The sequence below is a fragment of the Armigeres subalbatus genome, chromosome 1 (assembly GCF_024139115.2).
Source record: "Armigeres subalbatus isolate Guangzhou_Male chromosome 1, GZ_Asu_2, whole genome shotgun sequence".
NCBI classification, from domain to species: Eukaryota; Metazoa; Arthropoda; class Insecta; order Diptera; family Culicidae; genus Armigeres; species Armigeres subalbatus.
Genome location: NC_085139.1, coordinates 239,130,525 through 239,158,024, shown reverse-complemented (window position 1 = coordinate 239,158,024; position 27,500 = coordinate 239,130,525). Strand labels below are relative to the sequence as shown.

Here is a 27,500-nt window from a genome sequence, read left to right as displayed (position 1 = left end):
TGAAACTTCCTTTCAAAATGCTCGAAGCCTTTCAAGGCTCCGAAGCCTCCTTTTCAAAGAAGCATCCTTTCAAAAGACTCAAGCCTCCTCTTAAGAGGCTCCAGGCTTCCTTTCAAATTGCTCGAAGCCTCCTTTCAAGAGGCTCAGGAAGCCTCCCCCTTTCAAGAGGCTCAAGCCTCCTTCAAAAAGACTCAAGCCTCCCTTCAAAGCTCAAGCCTCCTCTTAAAGTGGGCTCCTTTAAGCTCCGGATGCCTCCTTTCAGAGGCTCAGGAAGCTTCCTTTCAAAGGTTTTTCTAGAGGCTCAGGCTTCCTTTCAAAAAACTAGAAAACTTTCAAAAATGTTCGGACTCTCTTTCTTTAGGGCTTTGAGCCTTCTTTTCAAAAAAGCTCAGAAGCACCTCTCCACTCAAGAAAGGCTCAGAGTCTCATTTCAAAGATGTCAGCAGCTCCTTTCAAAGGCTCGGAAGCCTGGAAAAGTGCGCAAAGTCTTGATGTATAAAATTAATTTTCATTCAGAAAAATTTCAGATAACTTTTGGATGGCCGTTAAGTTTTCATGTCAGTTTTCATATATCTCTCAGGAGTTATGCTCAGGGATTACGATATTTCTCAATAGAAAACGAACAACGATAAAGAGTGGCAAAACCTTTTCGAATCATAACAAGAACGTAAAACAAAACTATCGCACTTGTATTACAAGTTGGAAAAAATGATTCAGATATGGCGCCCCACTGAGGGAGAGTTTGATAAAACACGCGTTCTCGATCACTGTTATGTCGGGGACCATATTTTTCGCACAGCTGTTAAACAGTTCAAATGCATCATCAAGATCGGTTGCCCTCCTAATTGGGGCTTATGATAGTCGTCACATATTACGCGTAAGCAACTAAAATCATTCGACTAAATGCTGATGTCATATTAGAAATTCGGAAGAGTACTCGTCGATAGCAAATCCTTCCGCAGCGATGGCATATGAGCAAGTCAAACCACCTTCTTGCCAGGTGGAGATGTATCACTCACTTCACACTTATTCTTCCCGCTCACTAAGTGGAGCTAATCAGAAGGAAGCTAATGATATGTGCCATCACAAATAGTTGCCCTCCGCCAATTTCAAATCGACTTCTATAAAAACATTCTTCTGCCCTGCCGTATCCTAACGGAACTATCAATTTATACTTTGCCTATGCTATCTAATGTAAACATGTACGTCGAGTTTGGAAGATGATATTAGCATTTCCATATCATTGTAAATCGTTTAACTTCACGTAGAAGTAACACACACGAAATCATTAATTTGCATTCATTCTTTTCAAAAATATGTTTACATGTACTATTTTGTCTACTTTTCATGGTATGTACTGATCTGTGGATTGCTGTGACAAATATTTGACCACAATAGAACATACCGAACGTAATCAAATTCAACAGAGAAAATCATTAATTTCATCAACGAAAAACCTCTAACTTTCTAGAAGTGTAGTGGTAAAACTTTAAATCTGAAAAACCTTGTAGCTGAGGTCGCTGTCTATATTCAGAGAAGTTTGAGGCATATTTGACGTTCTCAGGACAATTTTGAAAATTTAACTTTATTCAAACGGTAAGGTGATACCCCTATGTGCAACGCTGGCTGAAAATGATCTATCACGCCTGCTGATAAAAATTCAATCGGCTCACACAGATCTAGATTGAATATCAAGGAAATCCTGTGAAATTTTCAAGCAAACCTCTGAAATATTCTAAAAAATCACATTAAGAGAAACTGCTGTTCAAGGGAAACTTCGGAGAAAAACTTTCGGGAATTCAGTAAGACGTCTTATGATTTTTCTGATGTTGATTTCTTCATCTTCTTATTCTATATACATAAGAATGAATTTCTGTCTGTCTGCCTTAATAATCGCAATGTTCACAAGACTTGTAGAGCATATCAAAAGTTTCCGTTTAGAGGTTGTTACGATGATTTTAGCATTTATCTCTCTTGTATATATTTTTCAAAATTGAAAATAGACCAAAAAACACTAAATCGACTTGAGCCACCTTGAAATTATATCCAAATTGTCTGAACATTTGAGAGAAGGCTTATTTTAGCATACGAATTGTGATTCTGGGCTGAACAGTTGAATTTTGATACTTTTGAAAACATGAAGAGGTCTGATCTCTTATAGACTCGAAACTACTGAACCGATCGGCGTTTCGTATGCAGAGGTTTTTGAGGCCAGGAAAGATTTTAAGATGGTTAGAGACCCAGACTCCATTCTTTGTAAAGGGGCTCCATTACAAATGAAACACCAATGTCTTTATAACTCGAGAATTATTCAAAGAATGGAACCAAATCTGACAGTAGGTTTTGGAAGTGAAGATATCCCAACACAAAAATTACCTTGACTTAAATTTGTTCTTAACTGAACCAATTAGTTCACTCTTGGGCACATCGAGTTCCAAGCACCTAACAGAACTTCAAGTTCCTTTTTTGCTACAGTCATACAAAAAATTGCTTAAATGCAAGCTGATTAAGCCAAAACATCCCATCTTATCCGTACCTTTTGGTTTGGGATGTTTCTGTGATGGTTCGAAACTCCTCCCTTCTGGGAAGGGGGCTGCCATCAAATGAAACAGACATTTCGGTATAACTCGAGAACTGAGAATAAATCAATTTCAGGCGATCATCGAGTCTGCTTGTATATAATAAAAGGATTTCCGTAGGAAAGCCAAGGGAATCAATTTGAATTAATTTTTTTTTTTTGGGAAGTTACAATAAGTCTTTTGTAGAAATCCAGAAGGATTCCCCGTGATTTGGAAAAGTTCCTTATTGTATTTAACTACTTCTTCTGGCATTACATTCCCCATGAGACAGCGTGCATTAAGCACTTCCAGAGATTTACTGTGCGTGGTTTTCAAAGCAAACTACCATTTTTGCATTCGTATATCTTGAGACTTACACTATGATGAGCATAAGAGTGCTCAGGGAAATCAAGAAAACTTCTAACCTGAAATTTTCCTAGAAGGGACCGAGATTCGACTTTGCCACTTTCAGCATGGTCATGCTTTGTAGTCGTGCATCTCCGTTAGGCTAAAAACAGACTCTGACGTTAAGTGCTTCATCGGACAGAGGAAGAAAATCACTTGAAGGAATGTACGGTGCTAGCTCAATATACTTATGAAGTCGCTAAATCAAAAATAGAAACTAAATCAAAATGGAAAGATGGGTGCTATCCTAAAATAACACTCGAGGAAGTAACTTGCGCGGTCTAACTGAACTTTCTTCGGAAGTGCGAAGGCGCACGTACCTCTGGTCAATAGAAAGTGACTTGCGCGGTGGTAGGTGCTGATTAAAATAATGACGTCCACTACTTTTAAAATTATTCTATTTTATATCTAAAATTATTATCTATAAATCCCACCTTCCCTATCTGTCACGCTTTTTCGTATGCCAACTACTTCGATGCACCCCTCAACGAAACATGCGAATGGGTGGTGTGCGTAACCACCCATCTTCAAAGATAAGGTGTTCGGTACAAGACGATGCCATCTAAAAAGTCCTAGCCACCCAAAGGATTGGACAGGGTCCGAATTTGAGGAATTAATCAAAATATATGCCCAACGTTTAAGCAAAATAAATGTTGTTTTGGTGAATAAAGTGTTTTTGATAAGCCAATGTACCGTGACCGTGAGGCTATTGGTTCTATCCTTGTATGGAGAAAAAAACAAATTAAATCTAAGTAGCACTACCTTTCTCACATTTAGACAAGACACCTTACCTTTATGTTTTGACTTTCATTTTCTACATAACTTTTGAACGCGTTCCACTTCAAAACTTTTGAACCAATATTCTGAATTCTGGTGTTCTGTGCAGCTTCTGGAAAAGAAGTTTTAATTAAATTTGCTTAAAATGTTATGAGCGATGACATGATATTTCAACGGAGCCCTCCTCTTGTTATACTGCGCGTAACACAAAATCGTTTCTGGTGAACAGTAACATTTCTGTAACGGAATGGCCGGCATGTAGCCCACATCTGAATCCAACTGAGAATGTTTGGAGCTTATTTTCTAGAAAAGATTTACAAAATGAGGGTATTTTCGACGCCGTTCTTCAACTTTGAACTGCTATCGTCGAAGAATGGATCAATGCAACAATATTGAACTGAAATGTTTTTAATTATTTGTCTGATTACAAACTTGTTAACTTCGTTACCATTTGTAGCATTTCACGTATACCTTACACTCCAAATGATAGACTCTGGGTACGGCATGATCAAGCGTTAATGGCTTATTGACTCATGTCCTTATACTTTTTCGCACAGTGTATTTGTAACACTCGCATTTTTGTTCATTTTGTAGAAAGCCTGTTAATGGTTTAAGCTCAATTTACTACATCTAATCCCAATAGTAAAATAGACTTTACTATCTTGTTATCTATGGTAGCTGGAAATTATTTAGTTTATGAGGAATGGCAAACGATTTACAAAAATCAACCAATATGCAAATGTTACAAATATGCGATCATGGTCAGTGCAATGCTTAAAGGATCCTAGAACTTTGTCAAGCAGATCATTGTTCTAAGCATGAGCATAGAGCATAGGGTGGCTCAAATTAGTATGGGAAAAACTTTTTCAATTTTTCGAATTTCCCTCTTATTCATTCTATTTGATGCCCTGATGCTCGGACAAAATTTCAGCCAAATCGGTCAACGTTTGGCGGTGCTAAACTGTTGGAAGTTTATGGAAAAATGTAGCAGAAACATCCAAAAACAGTGAAACAGTTGGAAGGCACAACTTACGATGAACAACTATGATACTCATTCAGATCTTAAGAATTTATACAGAATGTTATGCAGAAAACCGAAGATTAGAGGTTCGCGGCTAAGTTATTAGCATTTCTCTGCAGTGGGGTTTGAGCAAATTTCGTTTTTTACCCTTGAAAAGAAGAAATTCACCCCTACGACACTAGACTCAAAATGCATGAAATCCTGAATTACAAACCTTGCACCCTTAAATGACAGTTTGGGGTCCCAGAAGCTCCCAAAATTTCACTCATTCGCCCAGTTTTTTGTAAAAACATCTGGGATATTGTACGATTTTAATCACCATTTTCAGCGTCGTTTATCTTCGAGCTAACCTAAATTTACTCAAAATTGACATAATTGAAGAACTCAAATTTGGTCAAGTTTGGTTTATCTATAGTTTAGAGTTCAATTTTCAAGTGTGAATGTAAATACAAGAAATAAATTAAGTACTTCTTCCATTTATTTTGTTAGCCTCAAATAAAATATCACCATCCAGTTCCAACATTATTGATATGATCCCTCAAAATTACCTTATATTTGATAGGATCGTTCTATAGAACAATATTGGACCCATTTTATTATTTCCTTTAGGTGACCATTTCAATAGGGTATTCCAAATCATTAGGCCTATTTGTTAACAAATCAAATAAAAGCTCTTTATTTCTAGGGTATACAGGCCTGAATAGTCACTTTTTAGTGACTTGGTCACTATTTTGATCTATCATAAAGTCACTATTTGCATCCAAAAGTCACTAAAGTCACTATTTTCGAAAATGGTTATAAAGTCACTATTTTCGCACTTTGCCATAAAAATAAATAAAATCATTTGTACCTACTATTATTATCGCCAATCTAATGTGAAATCTGGTAGCTATATATTAAATTTGAAATATGCAACAAAAGAAGTTCCAAGTGTTAGTGAAATCAGTGGTTATTTCTGATTTATGTCAACATGATCTTTTCTTCCGAATGAATTGTTGTTAAAATGCTAAAGACTGGTCCTCGAGTATAGAATACAGAATTGAGAAGTACAGGAATCAGAACCACGGATGTAAGGTAATCGCGCCGGGATAGCAATGGGTCAAATGGTGATGAGAATGGGTTACTGTTCCACTGTCACTACATAGAATGCTTAGAGATTTAATGTATCTGAGGACAAGAAACTAAATTATGAGAGACCTTTTTGAACGATTTTTTTTGCACCTCCACACTTTCGTGAGGGCACTGACCCTCCAGACCGATTGTCATCCTGACGACGGTATTAGGAATGAAGCGATTAGATTGCATTCCGTATATTGGATCTGCTCCATTTGATTTACAAAATATCCAAGTTGTCTGCCATTTAGAAATTATAATTAATTAAAATTTATAGATTTCTAATAAGATACTATGGTTTTCATGGATTTTCGAATTTTTTCTCACAGCCAACGTCGTGCCCAAAATCTCAAAACTGCATTTTAATTTGTTATTAAACCATAGTTTAATAACGGTCAAATCTTATTTTTTTAGAATTTCTTAATTATTTTAATTGTTTATATTTTCAAACAAATAATTTCCACCAAAGATTTATGCTTAGTGAGTGCAAATAGTTCACCGTCAAGGAATCAATTAGATTATTATATAATATGTTTTGGCTGTTATACAGAAAACTTGAGCTCATATTAAACAGCAATAATGTTGATGTAATTATCAACATAATTTTGTGACACAACTAACTCACTACGCGTTCCGTGACGCCGGGTAGATACATTCTCGTGTGTGTTACTTAATATGAGGTACCATGGTCAGCATTCCTACTTTCCAGAAGTTAAAAAATAAAACACTAGTTTGCAATCTTCGAATTATACCGTAACAATGCTAACTAACGTAACTGGTAGTTGTATACTGTTTAAACTTTATGCAAAAGTCACTATTTGGTCACTTTTCTGCAATTGAAAGTCACTATTTGGTCACTTTTTTCGTTATCGTTGCACTAAAGTCACTCTTGAAAGGCATTAATCGCTACCAGCCCTGTATACCCTCGATATAACGTAACTAATTTTTCACTCTTCAAATCGTTGTATCTCCAAAACCACTGGTCCTGCAAGAAAAAGTCTTCTTGCTTTGTGAAGTGATATTTGATCGTGACAAGTGGAATATATAAATGGATTCAAAATCTAGGAAAATTAAGTATGGAACTTGTTGTCCCAATTGAAAGTTTAAAGGTGTAAAGTTGCCTTCAAACGGTGATGTGCTTGGTCGGATGCGTTTTATAATGAAAAATCAACACTGCATATAAAACCAGCTGCTAAAACTGTATAACTGAACTTCAAATTTTTTAGGAGAAATTCTCTAATGCAACACTACAATGCTGTTGTTAAGCTCCTAAAATTATTTAACAAAATGCGAGCAATTATCAAAATCTTCCGCGGGGGATAAACAGAAAGAGCAAGAGTCTAGTTTCATTAATAATTTGGATCGATTGTTTGACATTGCTCGACGAAATGCATTAAATTTGATTAAAAACGATGGATAAACAGTTCCTTATTCTGCAAAGGAAGTTGAAGGCCTGGATCTGCCTTTGCGAGAGTTAAAAAGGCAAAATCGAAGAAGAACCAACAACGGAACCAGAGCCTTCCTTGTCTCAATCACTACCAGCGTTTTTACTAAGTTTGATAAAAACTATTTCCTTCAAAAGGCCCTTTTTCAAGATATTTTTTATAAATTTAAATCGGCATGGCCTACTAGGATCAATTCTTTGATGAAAATATGGGACGAAACATTATTGAGATCCTGGTGATGAAAACACAACATTTGATTGAATTTTGAAAAACTAACTCAATATTCAAGACGCACAAAACTAAAAGAGTTGTTAAATTTATCTTTATCATTTCTTGGTGTGAAAAGAATTAAATTTTCACCAGACACATAACTGTCCAGATGGATATGGTAAGCAATAGTGTCTCAAAATATGGCTGTTTAGACCAATTTGACATGACCGATGATGAAAGCGAAAAATTCAGTAATGTTTGCTTTTTTTTACGAGTTTACTTTGGTCTTGGTTAAACTCCTTTACCCTCATCAGAGCACGAAATCATCTAAACCTGGCAAAAAATTGATAATCTTTACGGATGCTTTCCCTGATCAATCAAGAAATGTGTATATTGCGGCTTCAAGATTTGCAAATCATCTATATTGAGGTGAAGAACTAGTCGCTCTGGCTTTCTGACCCTGAAAAATCTACTGATGAGAGAAAAGAATGGCACACAATTTAAAATCTTGTAAGGGTGATGAAGTAAGAAATAAATTGAAGGTATCTACGATCGATAAGTTGACTTCTTGTACGCTCGGATTTTGTTCCTCAAAATACGATGAATTTTTGAAATTTCAGAATATCTGCAAATTTTCTCAAAGAAGATCCTAGTATATGGGATGAATTGGAAGAATTTGTTGAAAGTAGAAATAAATTAATTCAAAATTAATTAATTCAACAAAAAAATGAAGAACAGCTCAATATCTTCTCAAAGTTGTTCAACAGCATAGGCAAAATTTTGCAGGTTGCACTTGCTCTATTGAGAAGGCCTAGCAGTTGAAATAAATAATTAATATAGGTATAAGTGTTGTTTGTTGATAACTTTGTGTTTTAACAGTTAATAAATTATCTATAAACATTTCCTAACACGGTAGATCACTTTCACGTAGTGTGTTAAGGTGTTAGATCTACCAAACAGAGCCTAGCTTAATCCATTTTCTAGCTAGGGCAATGAGTTGTTGTATTAAGGATTCATCGTTTTGTCCCGCTACCAACAAGCAGTCTCAGAAATAAACATAATTAATGTTACCTTGCAGACAGTGGAAAGACTCAATTCCTCTCGTTTGAGGCTAAACTGTATGCATGGAACAACTTTCAAGCAATTAGTTAAAAACGTGGTACCCGTCCTAGGCTGAAGCTACTGGAAAAATCGAGTTAGGGGTTTAAATACGATTATAACTCTTCTTGAACTGGTGAACAATGGTAGTGAGAGGAACACACGGAAGTTCTTATCTGAACAAATTCTTCTTGCTTGAAATGGTCTTGTAGACAGAGCTAAATCCGGTTTGTAGCTTCTGTATATTCTAGAAAAGACAAAAAGGATGTGCTAGGGCTCCGATGCATGGCCAAAACAGTATTACTGTTCTGTTTTCTCAAGACAGGATTGATTTCTATTGATAAGGGGCGCGCTTCAATGGGATTGCTCTCGTGAAGAGGTCTAAATAGCGGACCTTGTCATGGTGCACTTGAGAAAACAAAACAACAACTGTATCGAAACCGATACTGCATTGCTTATCAATAATGGAATATTCGACATGCACTTAAACACTAAGGATACGGGTAACGCTACAAGAGATCTAATAACTGGTCGCAGTGAACCTGAACAGGAAAAAAAATGCTATAAACATTAAAACTGTTGTTTGAAAAATATATAACTTATATAATATCCAGGTCTCTCTGTCTTTCTGTCCTTCTGACCTCTGTCTGTAACGTTTAATATACAAATATTTCGAATTTTTGTCTCCTTTAAAACTTCAGCTCGTTGGCTTCAGTGGTAAAGTCACCTCCTCTCTAGCTACACTACTGTACAGAGCACGGAAAGTTTACCAATCGGATAAAAATTCGCGAGATCGTGATAATCATGCATTTAATTTCGCACGGCACCGAATACGCCTGCATCGCCGCCGCAATGGTCAGTGGTACGTGCTCTCATTTTAAACACCCCTGGGGACACGCTCGACACCCTCGACTTTGGATGCTTTATAGCCATTCAAAGGGATTTACATCCGGTCTTCACCAGTCGCTTCCTTATATAAAAAAGTTCTACATTTTGTCACAACAGAATGTTCGCGCCACCTAGAAGCAAAAATTGAAACGGTTGCGTTTCCCCATGCATTTGGATCCTTTTCACATACAAACTTTGAGCCATTTGCGCACGCCAACCACTGGACCAAATGAGCTGAAATTTTCAGGAGCTTCTGGGACCCTCAACTGTCATTTAAGGGTGCAAGGTTTGAAATTCTAACTTTCACTTTTCCATATAAGCTTGGGCCACTCTACTACGACACTCCAGTAAAATGCTAATATCTTTGCCTAATAAACTTTAGTCTTCTCGCGGTTTTCAGCATAACATTCTGTATTGAATAGTATCATTGTCCTTGATCGTAAATTGTGTAAATTGCAAATCACTGTTTTTGGATGTTTCTGCATACATTTTTTCCATATAATCTTCAACAGGTTTAGCACCGCCCAAACGTTAACCGATTTGGCTGAAATTTTGTCCAGAGCATCAGAATAAAATAGAACCGAATAAGAGGGCGGCCCATCAAAATTTGAAAAACAATAATGTAACAACTGAAGAAGTTTCCAAGTAGGAAACGAAATACGTATCTGCTTGTTGATACATAAAAAGTTAATAGTGGAAGTAAATGGAAGAATAATAGTCTTTTAACTTATTAGCATTTCCCTAAGACGCTCTAAAATAATTAATCATTTGAAAAGTGTTTTTAAGCCACCTAATAACATTATGACCATACAATTCAGGTGCTACTCTAGAACTTGCTACGACTAGAACCGTGGGAAATTGAACAGAGAACCAAATGAATGGTGCTTGAGATCAGCTACCCATTCTGAATGTACAAGTTTAGGAAGCTCAAATATTTTCAGTCAATAACGGCGCCGGCCACGTCCTTTCGGTCATATAGGAAGGGGAGGATTGTTAGCCCGACTCTCGTTGCTACTAGAGACCGATTATCCTCTGCATCTCCACCAATGTCTTTGGGATGTTTGTTACAAGGAATTTGTCTGATTCACTTGGGCAAACGTGCGACCTAATGGATGGGATACAATTAAACGCATTATTCTACTCACTTTCCTTTCTATCAAATCACCGTGCTAACCTCAAATAAAACCAAACACGCACAACATAATTTATTTATAATGATATGGAAATGCTAATACCATCTTCCAAACTTAGACGTACATGTTCATGATGAAATTAGAGGCGAAGTATAGAATTGATAGTTCTGTTAGGAAACGGCAGGCATGAAGAATGTTTTAATAGAAGTCTTTGAAAGCGAGCGAAAGGCAATGTCTGTGATGGCACATATCTGACCTTCCTCTATAATTTTTACGGTCGCACAAAGCAGAACAAATTATTACGGATGATTGTGCGATCGTGGGCTGCGAAATGTGAGTTGACATCGGGAAGGGCGCCTAACATGCTCTGGTCCTCCTGGTTCCAATACTCACGCTACGGGTCTTCCGATGACAATTGACCGCCAGCTAAGGGTTGCGTCTTAGCTGGTAGTGCAGCCCTGGCACTGTTGTCCTTCTGACATCAGCTAGAGTGAGAGGTGCGTACTGTGGGGTCTGCCTAGGATGTGGTGGGGTTCGACAGTGGGCTCTGTTGAACTTCTATAAAAGCTGCATGTGTCCCCAAGCAGGCCTATCAAAGCGACCGTTTGCCGCTCAAAGCCTGCACTAGCCTGATCCTGGTGTTGGGTGGACTTTAAATAAATTTGACCCGACTGATCAGGCGTCTGTCCGGGAGTGCAGCTCCAACAGCGTCTGTTCTGGCATCCAGCGGCTGAGTATGAAATGCTATTCCCGGAAGCTATACCTAGATGGCAGCCCCATCCCGGTGGATGGGAACCTTGGGCAACAACCTACTGTTCCCGAAACATCAATTTGTTCGAGAATCGATAATGAAAGAATCGGACTGATTTACGGCGACGACTCTTACGCGAAACAACGGACACGAATAGGAACATGGAACGTTTTAACCCTAGCCCAGCAGGGTAAATTGGCACAACTTGCCAGAAAGGCACGCCATGAAGCGAGATCCTGGGACTGAGTGAAGTCCGTTGGCTTTGGAGACACAGAACGCCGTCGGGACAAGTTCTGCTATACTCTGGTTTACGAGGTGAACGCGCCGCAACGCGGAGTTGGCTTCCTACTAAGCGCTCAGGACTCTGCGCTTATGATGGGAACCTATAAGTGAAAGGATAATCGTTGCCAGATTTAGAACACGGTCCGAAACCTACCATAATCCAATGTTATGCGCCAACTCGATGCTGCGATCTCGCAAGACAAAGAAGAACTTTACAGTCAACTCCAATGCCGTCGTAGATAGAATTCCGAAGGTGATATCAAGATCTGTTTGGCGACTTCAATGCGAAGATCGGATCCGACAACTCGAAGCCATGAGCGCATTAGGGACGCCATGGTCTCGGAGAAATGAGCGAAAGGCTGTTCGCAAATTTTGGTAATAACGACATGGTGATCGGGGATCGCTCTTCCTCATCGACCGGTTCCACAAGGTCCGTGGCTCCTTGACGGCTTTACAGAAAATCAAATCGACCACATCTGCATCAGCCGAAATGGAAACGAGCACTATGTGATGTAGCGGCAAACGTAGCCGATATCGCGTCTGATCATCACCTCCTCATCGGCGAAATACGCCTGCGCATTGCGGATTCGTCGGCAGGAGGAAAGAGTTGGACGACGATTCAACACGCCGACTGGAAGATGCCACGGTGAAACGGTCCTTCGTTGAAGAACTGAGACGCGTGCTGAGATATTCCGGAAGGTGGCAGCGTGGAAAGACCAATGGACCGCCATCAAGGAATGCCTTCATCGCCACCAGCAGAGAACAATCTGGGCGAACTACGCACCCAGAGAAACAATGGATCACCGATGAGACCTGGAGGAAGATAGAGGGCGAAGAGAAGCAAAGCCGCGATAGAGCGATCGAAAACCAGAGGAGCCAAAGTCTTAGCCCGTCAACGATACACGGCTCTTGAGAAGGAAGTAAAACGCTCTGTCGACGGGACAAGCGGCGTGGCAGACTCTCTGGCCGACGAAGGAAGAGAGCCGCCGCACCGGGACATTCGCCTCCTCACGATATCTCGACGACGCTTAAGCGGGCGAAGATAGATGCAACGATGCCTGAAAGACGCAGATGATCAGTTATTGACCGGCCAACTGACCAGCTGAAACGCTGGTTCGGCACTTCGAACAACTTTTCAGGTGCCAACCAGGCCATCACCACCTCGGCGCGTCCCTAGGATCCGACGTATAACACGTCAATACCGAAGCTCCATCACTGCAAATTCAAACAGCCATCAAAGCATGAAATCGAATAAAGCCCCAGGGTCGACCGCATATCAGCCGAGATGCTCAAAGCTGACCCCATGACATCGAACAACTACTGCATCGTTTTTCATTATCTGGGACACCGCAACTTCCGGTCTTGTTTTGGAGCAGGTCAAGACATTTAGAGTCCCTACTTGGTATTCATTGACTACGAAACTTCGACCGTCTAATCACCGAGAATATGTGGGCTCCCTGAGACGCAAGGGTTCCTGAGAAAATCATCGGCCTCATCGAAACGGTACGGGCCTTTTCGTGGGGTGCTGCACAATGGTCCTGTCGACCCTATCCGGGTCGTAGCATGGTGTGAGGCAAGGGATGTATTCTATCACCGTTATGTTCCTCACTCGTAATCGATGAGATTCTGGGATGCGATTGACCGTGAACCAAACCGCGGGCGTTATGCAACCTATACCATGGAGCACCTAAACGACTTCGAATTGGCGGATGACGTTACTATCTCGCGCAACGGCGCTCTGATTGTCTGAGAGTACAACGACCTTGCTGATCGCTCCTCCTCGAGCAGGTTTGTCATCAACGCGTCACAAAACCAATCGTTGGATGAAACACGGTGACTCCTTCCAGTTTCACAGTACCGGACAACAAGTGGAGATGTTGAAAGCTTCCAATATCTTGGTAGCCAATGGCGTCAGATTCGCGGTACCAAGATCGACAATAGGCGCACGGATCAAGAAAGCAAGAGCTGCCTTGCGAGTTTAAGAAATATCTGAAAAACAGGCAGATAAGTGAACGCACCAAAATAGAATTTTCAACTCTAACGTGAAATCTGTGCTGTTATACGCTATGCGAAACATGGTGTGTATCAGTGGAGAACACTCAACGGCTGCAGGTGTTCATTACAGATCCTGCGGTATATATTCGGGCCTGGTGGCTCACAACTGATCTAAACAACGAGCTCCATCGTCGTTGTCACCAGAGGACCGATAACAACAGAAATTCGGATCGGAAGTGGGCTGGGTCCTAACTCTACGTAGGGGCGAAGAATCTGTGGAGCAAGTATTAGACTGGAACCCAGCGGGACATCGCAGCAGAGGCAGACCCAGAGGCTCGGCGGAGAAGCCTCAATAAAGAAATAAAAGAACTCGCCTAACTAACCTGGCAACAGGTTAAAGCGATACCGGGCATCGCTAGGGATGGAGATCTTCAAGTCGGCCTTTGCACCACCGGAGGTGTAGGATCTAAAAAAAAATGTGCGATCGTTCTGCGTACTTTTAGAAAAACACACACTAAACAAGCACTGATTTTTTGCAGCCGCACTACTTGCAGAACAAATTTTGGAGATCGCGCATCGTTCTACTCTACATACTTCTCGAAACACGCACAAACAAGTTATACTTTCGGGTGTTATTCAAGGACTATGTGATTTTGTAAACAAAAGATTCAAACGTCGATTTGTCCGATCTGATACCTCCCACTGCAACCATCGCCACAGACAGGTGAAGGCCTTCGGCTCCTGTTGGTGGTGCTATTTGCGTGATCCCATCAGTTGGATAAATCGACGTCTCAATCTTTGCTTACAAAATCACATACGTCCTTGTAGTACCAGACCCAATATTCAAAAAGCACTAAATTTGAAAATGCCACGGAGTGTCGTTACATTAATGTCATGACACTATAATTCGGCTCTTACACCACCAATTTAAAATTTAGAGCAATGACCTATTAGAAAAAGTTATAGTTTTATAGTTATTAGTTCCATGACATCGAAATGACATTTCCCGTCACTGACCGTGGATCGAAATCCGTACAGCACCGAAGGCTTCCCACTTCATGAGATATCAATAAATCAAAGAGGGCTTAAGGTAATTAATTAGTATTAGCATTGAGCAATTCCACAAATTCGTGGTGGTATAAACCTGGGTGGCATTGCGCACCTCGACTCGAAATTACAAACTGTCATACGAAAGAGCTGTCGAAAGGAGATGCGCAATGAGAGTAGAATCATTTTCATCCGATACCACAGATATTGATGTGGGACTAATTACTATCTCTTAGACGGAAGCAATGCACTCTCCAATAGTCGATATACATCCTTGCGAATGCTGGAGGAAGGGAAGGATAATTAGTTGGACACCACTTAAGAAAGATGCAGAGAACTCTAGGACCTCTCATATGTGTCACGGGAGGTTTTGGAATTGTTAGTGGGGGAGATTATAACAGTAGGTTTTGGTAGAACGTGAAACACAAAAAGAACAACATAGAATTACAAAGTAGGAAAGGGACGAGCCTGGAATTGAACCCACGACCTCCTGCCTATAAGGCCACTAGGCCACCACTAGACCACCAAGCTCGTCGAAAGGGGGTTCAAGGTAATTAGTATAGGGGAAGTGCACCGGTTTGGCCAACTTAGTGCCTAATTTGGCCAACACTGAAAAATACATATTTTTCCAAAATAATCGATCGTTGAAGCAGCGTTGAAGCATGAGGGATATATCTCTTGTTGGAACTAATAAAACCCTTGCAAATTGTTTTTTTTTTGAGTTGTTCGCAAAATTGGGTTATTGGATTAAATATTAGATAAAAAAAAACAGCTGTACGGATTATCCACAGTAGACGTATTTCAATTTAGGAGGTGTTGAATTAATTCATTATTTTATCATGTTTTTTTTTGTAATTTTTAATACGTAAAAGTGAAACACTTTAAAAAATCAACAAAAAAAAGTTTTGCATTTTTCGTATCTATACTCAAATTAAACTAATGATATATTCTATGTGCAGTCGTATAGAATCCAAAGAGGAAACAATTTTCTGTTTTATGTGCAAGTAATGAAAAATATGCAACATCCTTTTTATATGATGCTCTATAGGTTCGAAATGTACATTATACATGTAAAATTCTACATTAAACTAAAATGCAATATAGAATCAAAACATGTTCCGATCGATGAGAGAACTGTTGTTCCGATCGATGAGAATCATAACCATCTATTCCTTTACAGAGATGTTGCGTTGCAAATCTAGTTTTTGAACTGGGCACGAACAGAACCTTGGATAAGTGAAGTAACTATTGGTGAGTATAACTCGAAGGAAATCTAATTTAATACTTGCACATAGTTAATATGCTTATTCTGCACTGCATTTCAGCATCACAATTACCGACCGGATTGGTAATGAAGAGCATGAAATAAATAAAGATTAGAATAATATAGAATGCGTTATATTTTGATCGGTTTTGGTTTGATTTTCAATATATATGCAGGGATGGAATGCTCCTCAGAGCGAATCAGGAGAAGAAAAAAAAAATGCTCACTGCTCTTGACACACGAATCTTTGCCCTTCTCTTTTGTACTTTTGCGTTTCTCTCTTTTTTGGGTAGCTCCGAAATATATTCATTTCTCAATGATAACTAAGGCTCTGTCTCATTTCCCGAATTAAATTTAATTTTACTTAAAACTGACGGTTCAAAATTTTAAAATCACCAGCCATAAGAATGAGCTGCGTGCTACCCAACAATTCCAATAAGACATCGATCCGAGAATGATTCGATATCTGTCAAAAGTAATCCTACTCTCATCCAGCAGGGTTATTCGATAATTATTGAACGCTGTCACTTTTAAGATTTGGAGAATTTGAGCGTTTAATTATCCAATTGAGACAGACCCTAAATGGTTCGACTCTAATGAGGTGAGGAAAAAGTTGCTCATTGAGTATCTTTTGGAGCCTCTTTCCGACGAGATGGAATTGGTGGTGGCGAATAAATTTATGATGATAATTATTTGGACAATCCTAACGGTAGCCAGTAAGTTATTGTCATTTATCGTGTTTTGCTTAGTAAACAATTCAATCACTCACTTGTCATAAGACGAGTTAATACAATCCCATTGAATTCCACCGACTTTAATTGTATCTTGACAGATACGCATTTCGACCTCAACAGGTGAAGTCATCTTCAGTGTCTCTGCACGGCCTCGACTCGAGTCAAGTACAAGACATCAGTAGACGACTGTCGTACAGTTGTGGTCGAAATACGTATCTGTCAAGATACAATTAAGACGAATCTGGTGATTGTATTAATGTCTTATGACAAGAAAAGATATTCCACTAAAAGATCAAAATAATTTTCTTATCAGATTCAATCACATTCATAATCCCCTTTTAGGACTGTTTCATTTTGTTTTACACGTTGAAGACATTAAAAGAACTTAATAATTTTCATTCAAAATTAGGCGTCGAACAAATCTTGTATTAATTGGTCAAACCGTATACACTGGAGTCGGTTTTCATGCGGTTTGTTATGAGAGCTTCCTTTTATGCGGATTTTGGGTCTCACGCGTTTTAACGCGTTTACACAATATTTTAAAGAAGGTCTTGGTGCCTATATGCCTAAGATCAAGGGATCGCTCCCTGGCCCTTACCTTTTCATCTCTTTAATCATCATCTTCATCTATCTATATAAAAATGAGTTTGTATTTCCTTTGAGGCAACTCATGAACGGATGGACCGATTTGCAAGATTTCCTTACTAATCGATACGTTTTGAGGTCAGCTGTGTTTATATGTATGAAAAGATAGAGCATTTTGCTGGCAAAGTTGAACAAATGTAAAAATAGTACGTTATTGTGAGTTCTGAAGAAATCTATCAGCTTGATCGGAAATCGATTTAGAGGGCGACGCCTCAATCAACTAATCGATTGACAGTTAGGTTGAAATAAAAACAACCCGAGCAAGATCGGGCAGGTTCGACTAGTCTTTATATTAAAATGAGTTTGCATTTCCTTTGAGGCAATATAACTCACGAACGGATGGACTGATTTGCAAGATTTTCTCACTAATCGAATCGTCTTGGGATCAGCTGTGTTTGTACATACTAATAGTTGTTCAATTTGCCGGGAAAAGTTGAGATATTGTCTAAATGCAGCGGAAAGCCATCAAGCTCGAACTGAAATTGATCTAGAGTGCGACGACTCAATCAACTAAATGATTGACATATCACAAATAAAACCCGAGCGAGATCGGGCAGGTTCGCCTAGTAGGTATAAGATAATTTCGTCAATAATCTCTTTCTTTTCAAATTGTAATTGCTAACCAGATAAATGTAGAATTGGCTACATCAAGCTGCCTGTTGCTTAGAAGCAGTAAATAATTATTGTAAACAAAGAAAGGTGTTCTTTCTACCCGTTCATGGATGCTATACTCGGTTCCTATTCTCATGCTGGTCTCATAAAGGTACAAATGTGCGAGGCTGTTGTGCTGGTAGCGATGGTATGACCGAAGTGTGCTTTCATTCCTCTGTACGTTCAGTTGGAAAGAACAACAAAAATGATGCTCCTCAAAGAGACACATTGAGACAAACGGTTTCTCTCAAAGAGAGCCGCTCCTCATTTTTCCCACAACGAAGAGCATCTTTTTTCTATGTTTTGATCATGTCCGTGATGTTTTGTTGCTCATTTTTGATGAACTTTTTTTGCTCATTGAGCTCATTGTGCGAGTAAATGCCAAGCCTGTATGTATGTATGTGCGATGTTAATGAATAACGATGAAACGGCCCATTTTGAATTTTAAGTGCAGAAGTAATGAAAAAGCAATAACCCCGCACTTAAAATATATGATGATCTGATTGGCAATAATCGATTAGTGTTGCACATATTTTTGAAATGCAAAACCAACTGGTCAAAATATAAGTGCATGGCACATGGCAATAATATGCATTTTATTCTGAGTGTAGAGATTTCCACATACTGAAGTCATTAAGTGAGTGGATTTCGGTGCCCCACGGTAATGTGATGTGTAATGTGCTATAGACTTCTGTAATTAAATATAAAAATGTAAAAGAAGCCTTGTTGTGGATACAAATGTTAGTGGAAACCCATCCAAAATCCATCTGAAATAAAAGTCAAGTCCACCTCAAAAATCCCCGTCACTTGGCCTGCTTTTCAACTTAGTATTCTATTAGCATTTGCTCAGTTATAAATTGAAAGCTTTTCTATGCACTTATTGTTTTGCATGAGTATACAGTGAGTCCAAAAAGTATTCGTCTAGCTGTGTGTTTTATAGAAAATGTCAAAGATAGAATCTAGAAAGCTCAGAAAATTAATACTATCGATTACATTGTGTAGCAAATTAATCATTTCATCTTTGTCGGGATTTCTTTCATATTTAATTAGCACTAAACACTTATCAATAGGGTTCACACATTCTTTTCTATTCATTTCTTTTTTTTTTTGGTTTCACTTCACACAACCGTCAGCAACTACGTTCGTCACAAAACTGAGCTCTCCTAATCGATCTTGTGCATTCATGTCCTCCACGAGCGGTATTTTCCGCTTCATGCTCAATCACATGACTCTCTCTCTCTCTCACGCAAGTCGTCACCATTGAATGTGTCTCGCTGACACTCTCACAACTTTGTCTATCAAATGCGGCGCATAACGCGATTTATGCTCTAATTAAACAGTTCCTGATTGTATTAATTTTATTATATTTAGTATTATTCTATTATTTCCTACATCCTCCTTTACCTCTACTCTAAATTATAAAATTCAGAAAACAAATAAAATATATATACAATAAAATAAACGGCAGATACAACAGTTGAAGTAGAATTATTCTGGAAAGAAATATAAGGTTATTATCATAATAATTATACTAATGATATGAAACGATACTTACCAAAACCCGATTTGTAACTCATTTGAAAACCAATTATTAATATAATTTAAATGGTGAATTCAATACTATTAATTGCAAAAGTTTTTCCTTTTTCGTAGTGAAAATCAACCTTTCTTCAAAACCAGAAATATTCCATCAATACTTTCAGTTCATCTCAGTTTACACTTTCTTGCACGAAACACATGGCATCAGCTGATCTTGTTTATGCAGTCTGGGTAGAGCTCACCAGGCTTTTAAAATCAATATTTTATCAAAACCAGAAATATTCCATCAATACTTTCAGGTCATCTCAGTTTACACTTTCTAACACTATACCATCACAACAGCTGATCTTGTTTATGCAATCATGGGTAGAGCTTACCAGGCCCTTTTAAGAATCAATCTTGCATCAAAACCAGAAATATTCCATCAATACTTTCAGTTCATCTTAGTTTAGACTTTCTAACACTAGACCATCACAAAAGCTTATTTATGCAGTCATGGGTAGAGATTACCAGGCTCTTAAAAAAACAATCTTGCATCAAAACCAGAAATATTCCAGTTCATCTTAGTTTACACTTTCTAACACTAGACACATGGCATCAGCTGATATTGTTTATGCAGTCTGGGTAGAGCTCACCAGGCTTTTAAAATTAATATTGCATCAAAACCAGAAATATTCCATCAATACTTTCAGTTCATTTTAGTTTACACCTTCTTACACTAGACACATGGCATCAGCTGATCTTGTTTATGCAGTCATGGGTAGAGCTTACCAGGCCGCTTTTAAAATCAATCTTGCATCAAAACCAGAAATATTTCATCAATACTTTCAGTTCATCTTAGTTTACACTTTCTAACACTATACCATCACAACAGCTGATCTTGTTTATGCAATCATGGGTAGAGCTTACCAGGCTCTTAAAAATCAATCTTGCATCAAAACCAGAAATATTTCATCAATACTTTCAGTTCATCTTAGTTTACACTTTCTAACACTATACCATCACAACAGCTGATCTTATTTATGCAATCATTGGTAGAGCTTACCAGGCTCTTAAAAATCAATCTTGCATCAAACCAGAAGTATTCAATAATACTTTCAGTTCATCTTTGTTTACACTTTCTAACACTATACCATCACAACAGCTGATCTTATTTTATGCAGTCATGGGTAGGGATTACCAGGCTCTTAAAAAACCAATCTTGCATCAAAACCATAAATATTCCAGTTCATCGTAGTTTACACTTTCTAACACTAGACACATGGCATCAGCTGATATTGTTTATGCAGTCATGGGTATAGCTTACCAGGCTCTTTTTAAATCAATCTTACATCAAAACCAGAAATATTCCATCAATACTCTCAGTTCATCTTAGTTTACACTTTCTAACACTATACCATCACAATAGCTGATCTTGTTTATGCAGTCATGGGTAGAGCTTACCAGGCCCCTTGGAGACGAGCCAGCCTCGGGCTGAAAGTCTCTTTAAAAAAGAAACAAAAAAAAAAAAAAAAAAGCTTACCAGGCCCTTGAAAACCAATCTTGCATCAAAACCAGAAATATTCCATCAATACTTTCAGTTCATCTTAGTTTACACTTTCTAACACTATACCATCACAACAGCTGATCTTATTTATGCAATCATTGGTAGAGCTTACCAGGCCCTTTTAAAATCAATCTTGCATCAAAACCAGAAATATTTCATCAATACTTTCAGTTCATCTTAGTTTACACTTTCTAACACTATACCATTGCAACAGCTGATCTTGTTTATGCAATCATGGGTAGAGCTTACCAGGCTCTTAAAAATCAATCTTGCATCAAAACCAGAAATATTCCATCAATACTTTCAGTTTATCTTAGTTTACGTTTTCTAACACTAGACACATGGCATCAGTTGATCTTGTTTATGCAATCATGGGTAGAGCTTACCAGGTTCTTAAGAATCAATCTTGCATCATCATCTAATTCTATACAAAAGCATCCGTTGATGTTTGTCACTCGATAGATTTGCTCTCAATTGTTTCACATCGTTTCAACCATTTCAAGGATTGGATTTACTCTCAACTGATCCACCCGGATCAAACGTCTACACGCATGTAGAAGACATCGGAGACGTACCAACCCACTCGGAAATTGGATTTGCTTAAAATTGGTCCACACCGTTCCAACCTATTCGAAGATTGGATTTACTCTCAATTGATCCACCCGGATCAAACGCCTACTCGCATGTAGAAGACATCGAAGACATCGTACCAACCCGCTCCGGAAGTTGGATTTGCTTTTAATTGGTCCACACCGTTCCAGCCTATTCGAAGATTGGATTTTCTCTCAACAGATCCACCCGGATCAAAACGTCTACTCGCATGTAGAAGACATCGGAGACGTACCAACCCGCTCGGAAGTTGATTTGCTTTTAATTGGTTCACACCGTTTCCAACCCTATTCGAAGATTGATTTACTCTCAACTGATCCACCGGATCAAACGCCTACTCGCATGTAGAAGACATCGAAGACGTACCAACCCGCTCGGAAGTTGGATTTGCTTTAATTGGTCCACACCGTTCCAACCTATTCGAAGATTGGATTTACTCTCAACTGATCCACCCTTATCAAACGCCTACTCGCATGTAGAAGACATCGGAGACGTACCAACCCACTCCGAGATTGGATTCATTTTCAACTGATCCACCTGAATCGAACATCTACTCGCTTGCAGAAGACATAATCTCGACCAACCCGCTCGGAAGTTGGATTTTCTTTTAATTGGTCCACACCGTTTCTACCTATTTGAAGATTGGATTTACTCTCAACTGATCCACCCGGATCAAACGCCTACTCGCATGTAGAAGACATCGGAGACGTACCAACCCACTCAGAGATTGGATTTACTTTCATTTGATCCACCCGAATCGAACGTCTACTCGCATATAGAAGACACCGGAGACGTACCAACTCGCTTGGAAGTTGGATTTGCTTTCAATTGTTCCACATCGTTCCAGCCCATCCGAAGTCTGGATTAACTGTCAACTTTTACACCAATATCAAACTAATCTCCAATACAACGTTTTCATCCCTCCAAGCAAGTTTGTCATAGATGTCTTCTTTTAATTTCCGAAATATCTTACCAAAACGATGTTTTTATACACACTAGCGCTACCAAGTGGGTGAATTCAAAACCAAACTTATCTTCAATTCAACGTTTCCGACTGTCCGAACAACTTTGTCAAAGATTTCAACTTTCAAAATTGCATAATTTCCGAAACATTTTACCAAAACGGTGTTTTCATACACATTAGCGCCACCAAGTGGCTGAATTCAAAATCTAACTTATCTTCAATTCAACGTTTTCGACTGTCCGAACAACTTTGTCAAAGATGTCAACTTTCAAAAACTCATAATTTCCGAGATATCTTACCAAAACGCGTTTCCATTCACACTAGCGCCATCAAGTGGATGAATTCAAAACCAACTTTATCTTCAATTTGACGCTTTCGACTGTCCAAACAACTTTATCAAAGATGTCAACTTTCAAAATCGCATAATTTCTGAAACATCTTACCAAAACGGTGTTTTCATACACACTAGCGCCACCAAGTGGCTGAATTCAAAACAAAACTTATCTTAAATTCAACGTTTTCGAGTATCCGAACAACTTTGTCAAAGATGTCAACTATCAAAAACTCATAATTTCCGAGATATCTTACCAAAACGGTGTTTCCTTACACACCAGCGCCACCAAGTGGCTAAATTCAAAACTAACTTTATCTTCAATTCGACGTTTTCGACTGCCTGAACAACTTTGGCAAAGATTACAACTTTCAAAAACTCATAATTTTCGAGATATCTTACCAAAACGGCGTTTCCATTCACACTAGCGCCATCAAGTGGATGAATTCAAAACCAACTTTATCTTCAATTCGAAGCTTTCGACTGTCCAAACAACTTTGTCAAAGACGTCAACTTTCAAAATCGCTTAATTTCTGAAACATCTTCCCAAAACGGTGTTTTCACACACCCAAGCGCCACCAAGTGGCTGAATTCAAAACCAAACTTATCATAAATTCAACGTTTTCGACTATCCGAACAACTTTGTCAAAGTTGTCAACTTTCAAAAACTCATAATTTCCGAGATATCTTACCAAAACAGTGTTTCCATTCACACTAGCGCCATCAAGTGGATGAATTCAAAACCAACTTTATCTTCAGTTCGACGCTTTCGACTGTCCAAACAACTTTGTCAAAGATGTCAACTTTCAAAATCGCATAATTTCTTAAATATCTTACCAAAACGGTGTTTTCATACACACTAGCGCCACCAAGTGGCTGAATTCAAAACCAAACTTATCTTAAATTCAACGTTTTCGACTATTTGAACAACTTTGTCAAAGATGTCAACTTTCAAAAACTCATAATTTCCGAGATATCTCACCAAAACAGTGTTTCCATTCACACTAGCGCCATCAAGTGGATGAATTCAAAACCAACTTTATCTTCAATTCGACGCTTTCGACTGTCCAATTAACTTTGTCAAAGATGTCAACTTTCAAATCGCATAATTTCTGAAACATCTTACCAAAACGGTGTTTTGATACACACTAGCGCCATCAAGTGGCTGAATTCAAAACCAAACTTATCTTCAGAACAACGTTTCCGACCTTCAGAACAACTTTGTTTTAGATGTCAACTTTCAAACTGTCATAATTTCCGAGATATCTTACCCCAAACGTGTTTCCATTCACACTAGCGCCATCAAGTGGATGAATTCAAAACCAACTTTATCTTCAATTCGACGTTTTCGTCTGCCCGAACAACTTTGTCAAAGATGTCAACTTTCAAAAACTCATAGTTTCCGAGATATCTTACAAAAACAGTGTTTCCATACACACTAGCGCCACCAAATGGGTGAATTTAAAACCAAACTTATCTTCAATTCGACGTTTCCGACTGTCCGAACAACTTTGTCAAAGATGTCTACTTTAAAAAACTCATAATTTCCGAATTATCTTACCAAAACGGTGTTGTCATACACACTAGCGCCACCAAGTGGCTGAATTCAAAACCAAATTTATCTTCAATTAGACATTTTCGACTGTCCGAACAACTTTGTCAGAGATGTCAACTTTAAAAAACTCATAATTTTTCAACTTCCAAAATCGCATCCTTTCCGAGATATCTTACCAAAACTGTGTTTCATGGTAACATGATAGAACAGTCATCTAAAAGTAACAACAGGTAACTAGGGATCCTATATTTAGAGATGTGCGAATACTTTTCCAGACGATTTAGCAACGCTGTTACTTTCGTAAACAAACGCTGCCAGCACTTGCCGTGGCGCAAAATGTTGGAGCTCGAACATGACTTTGCGTATAATGGCATTTTCATATTTCGTTAACTCACGTCCAACAGTGCATTGTCACTAAAATAAAAGTGCAATACAAATGAACAAAGTACCATGCATAAACTAGACTACTTCAACTTGCCAATGTAAAACAAATTGTTTATTCAACAAAACTTTTCGTAAAATCTTTTTCATTACAATCGCAATACCTTTCAATCCGCAATAATAACAATGTTCATTTGGCTCAGATTCTGACAGCTCTCAATACTCGATTGGCTCAAGATGGCCGCTTTCGCATATCTCTGAATGTAGGATCCCTACAGGTAACAACGTACTCAAACAGCCCTTTAGTGTAGCCAGAATCTCTAAAAATCTCAACCTGCCCTGTACTGCGCATCCGTTCACACATTACACACCTTCGTATATATATATCGTCATGCTGGTTAACGTCACGTCAAAAGGTTAACAAAACAATCGGGCAAATTATATCAAGCATGACTCTCTTCTATGAAACCAGCTCACGCTGCTGGGCAATTCCTGCATTAGTACTTCAAAGCTCAATTACAAATACAATGGTAACTGGACATAAAAACTATTATACGAATTTAATCATATCAATTTGCTTAGTGCGTAATTATTAACAGTTTAAGCTCATACAAAATTATTCCAAACATGCGATAAAATTCTGAAACAACCCTGTACTGCGCGTCTGCTAATACAACTTTCACTCCGCCGGTAGCAGCTCAATGCAAAACAAGGAACATAATCGTGGTTACCATATTTTGTTTATACTATACGCACCATCCGGCAAAATCAAATGGAAAGACTTACGGTAATGATGCGGCAACAGCGAAACTTCCAGCTGTAGCGTTCCGGAACATCAGTCAATCGCAAATAAAACCAAAATGGATATCGAGTACACTCACTTCACTAAAAAAAACACCCAATGATTAGGGAGCGTTAAACTTGTACCGACTATGCCATTGTCGGGATTTCTTTCATATTTAATTAGCACTAAACACTTATCAATAGGGTTCACACATTCTTTTCTATTCATTTCATTTTTTTTCTTTTTGTTTTTGGTTACACTTCACACAACCGTCAGCAACTACGTTCGTCACAAAACTGAGCTCTCCTAATCGATCTTGGGCATTCATGTCCTCCACGAGCGGTATTTTCCGCTTCATGCTCAATCACATGACTCTCTCTCTCTCCTGAAGTCGTCACCATTGAATTTTTTTTTTTTTTTTTGTGGGTTTAACCATTGTGGTCATTTACCCTTATTAATTTAATTTATTGATTACAATTGGTTAAAGTTATTTACATTTTATGACTTAAATTTTCCTGAGCAATTCTGTTTTTTAAATAAGTTGAAGTTTTTCTCTTCACGTCCGTTTATAACACAAGATTTCACCTACAGAGGTTTGCCAGTCCACATTCATTTCTTTGGTGTTCATACGCTCTGCAATCGACAAGAATATGCGATACAGTAAGTGGTTCGCCGCATGTCCGGCAAGTGTTGCTCTCTTTGTTAAACAGATGCTGATGCGTAATTCGCGTGTGCCCTATACGTAATCGGCTAAGTGCTCTTCTTTCAGTAGATGAATATCGATCGGGCCAAGCTAATGTTGTTGGCTTGATCAATCTTAAGAACGTAGTGCTATCTCTCCATTTTGTTCCCATTGGTCACGAATAGCTTGTTTGCAATCACGAATTGCATCTTCGCTGGAGTACGGAACATGGTAACTCCTCACTGATGCCCCTAGTTTCGCTAAACGGTCTGCTTGCTCGTTACCCACAATTCCAACATGTCCAGGAATCCAGCAGAGAGATACATTTTATTTTTCAATTTGTCTTCAATATCCTGAATCAAAGCGTGGTTTGATACTCCGATCTCCAAAGCTTGTAGTACACTCGCAGAATCCGTAAAAATCACATAACGGGTCGTGTTGTCCAAAACGCTACGTAATGCGAAAAAGAATAGCCATTGCTTCAGCCGAAAATGCAGAGCATTCTTTTGGGAGTTTTCTACTAATTGAGGTTGTTTTTACTGCAGATCCCAAATCCTACATTATTTGAGTCGACTGAGCCATCCGTGAAGATGTGTTCATGCCAGAGATATTTTGTTTGCTGTAGATTCAAAAATAGTTGCCTGGCTTTTACAGGTTGCTCACCAACTTTGTATTTGTTCTTTATCGACCAGTCTATTGAAATTTTTGATACCTAAGTCGACACAAGGGAACGGTGCTTGGGAGCGATTGTCCAGTGAGCTGCCTGAACATCGTTAAGGCTCTCTGTATGGATGGAAAACTGTTGTTGTTGACACCTGAGTTTGGAAATAGTAATTCATATCTGTCCATAAGTCTTATCGCCTTAGTTATCATTGCGATTGCTACAACGTACTCGAAGAAGGGCAATTGTCCAGATTCGGCCATAACAGACTCGATTGGGCTAGAACAGAAGGCACCTGATGAGTTGCGAATGGCAGCATTGTATATTGGTTGAAGACTTTTAATGTTTATATTACTACCGCCACTGGTGAATCCTATTCTGAAAAGTATTTTTGGAAGCAGAACTGCTTTAATGTGCGTAGTAGTGTCTCT

The 27,500-nt window shown here is 38.7% G+C and overlaps 1 pseudogene; it reads right to left on the bottom strand.

Annotated features, from left to right (window-relative positions):
* LOC134207137 (uncharacterized) overlaps window positions 1–14,089 on the bottom strand; it is a 16,229-nt pseudogene extending 2,140 nt beyond the window's left edge.
* Between the last annotated feature and the right edge of the window lie 13,411 nt (window positions 14,090–27,500).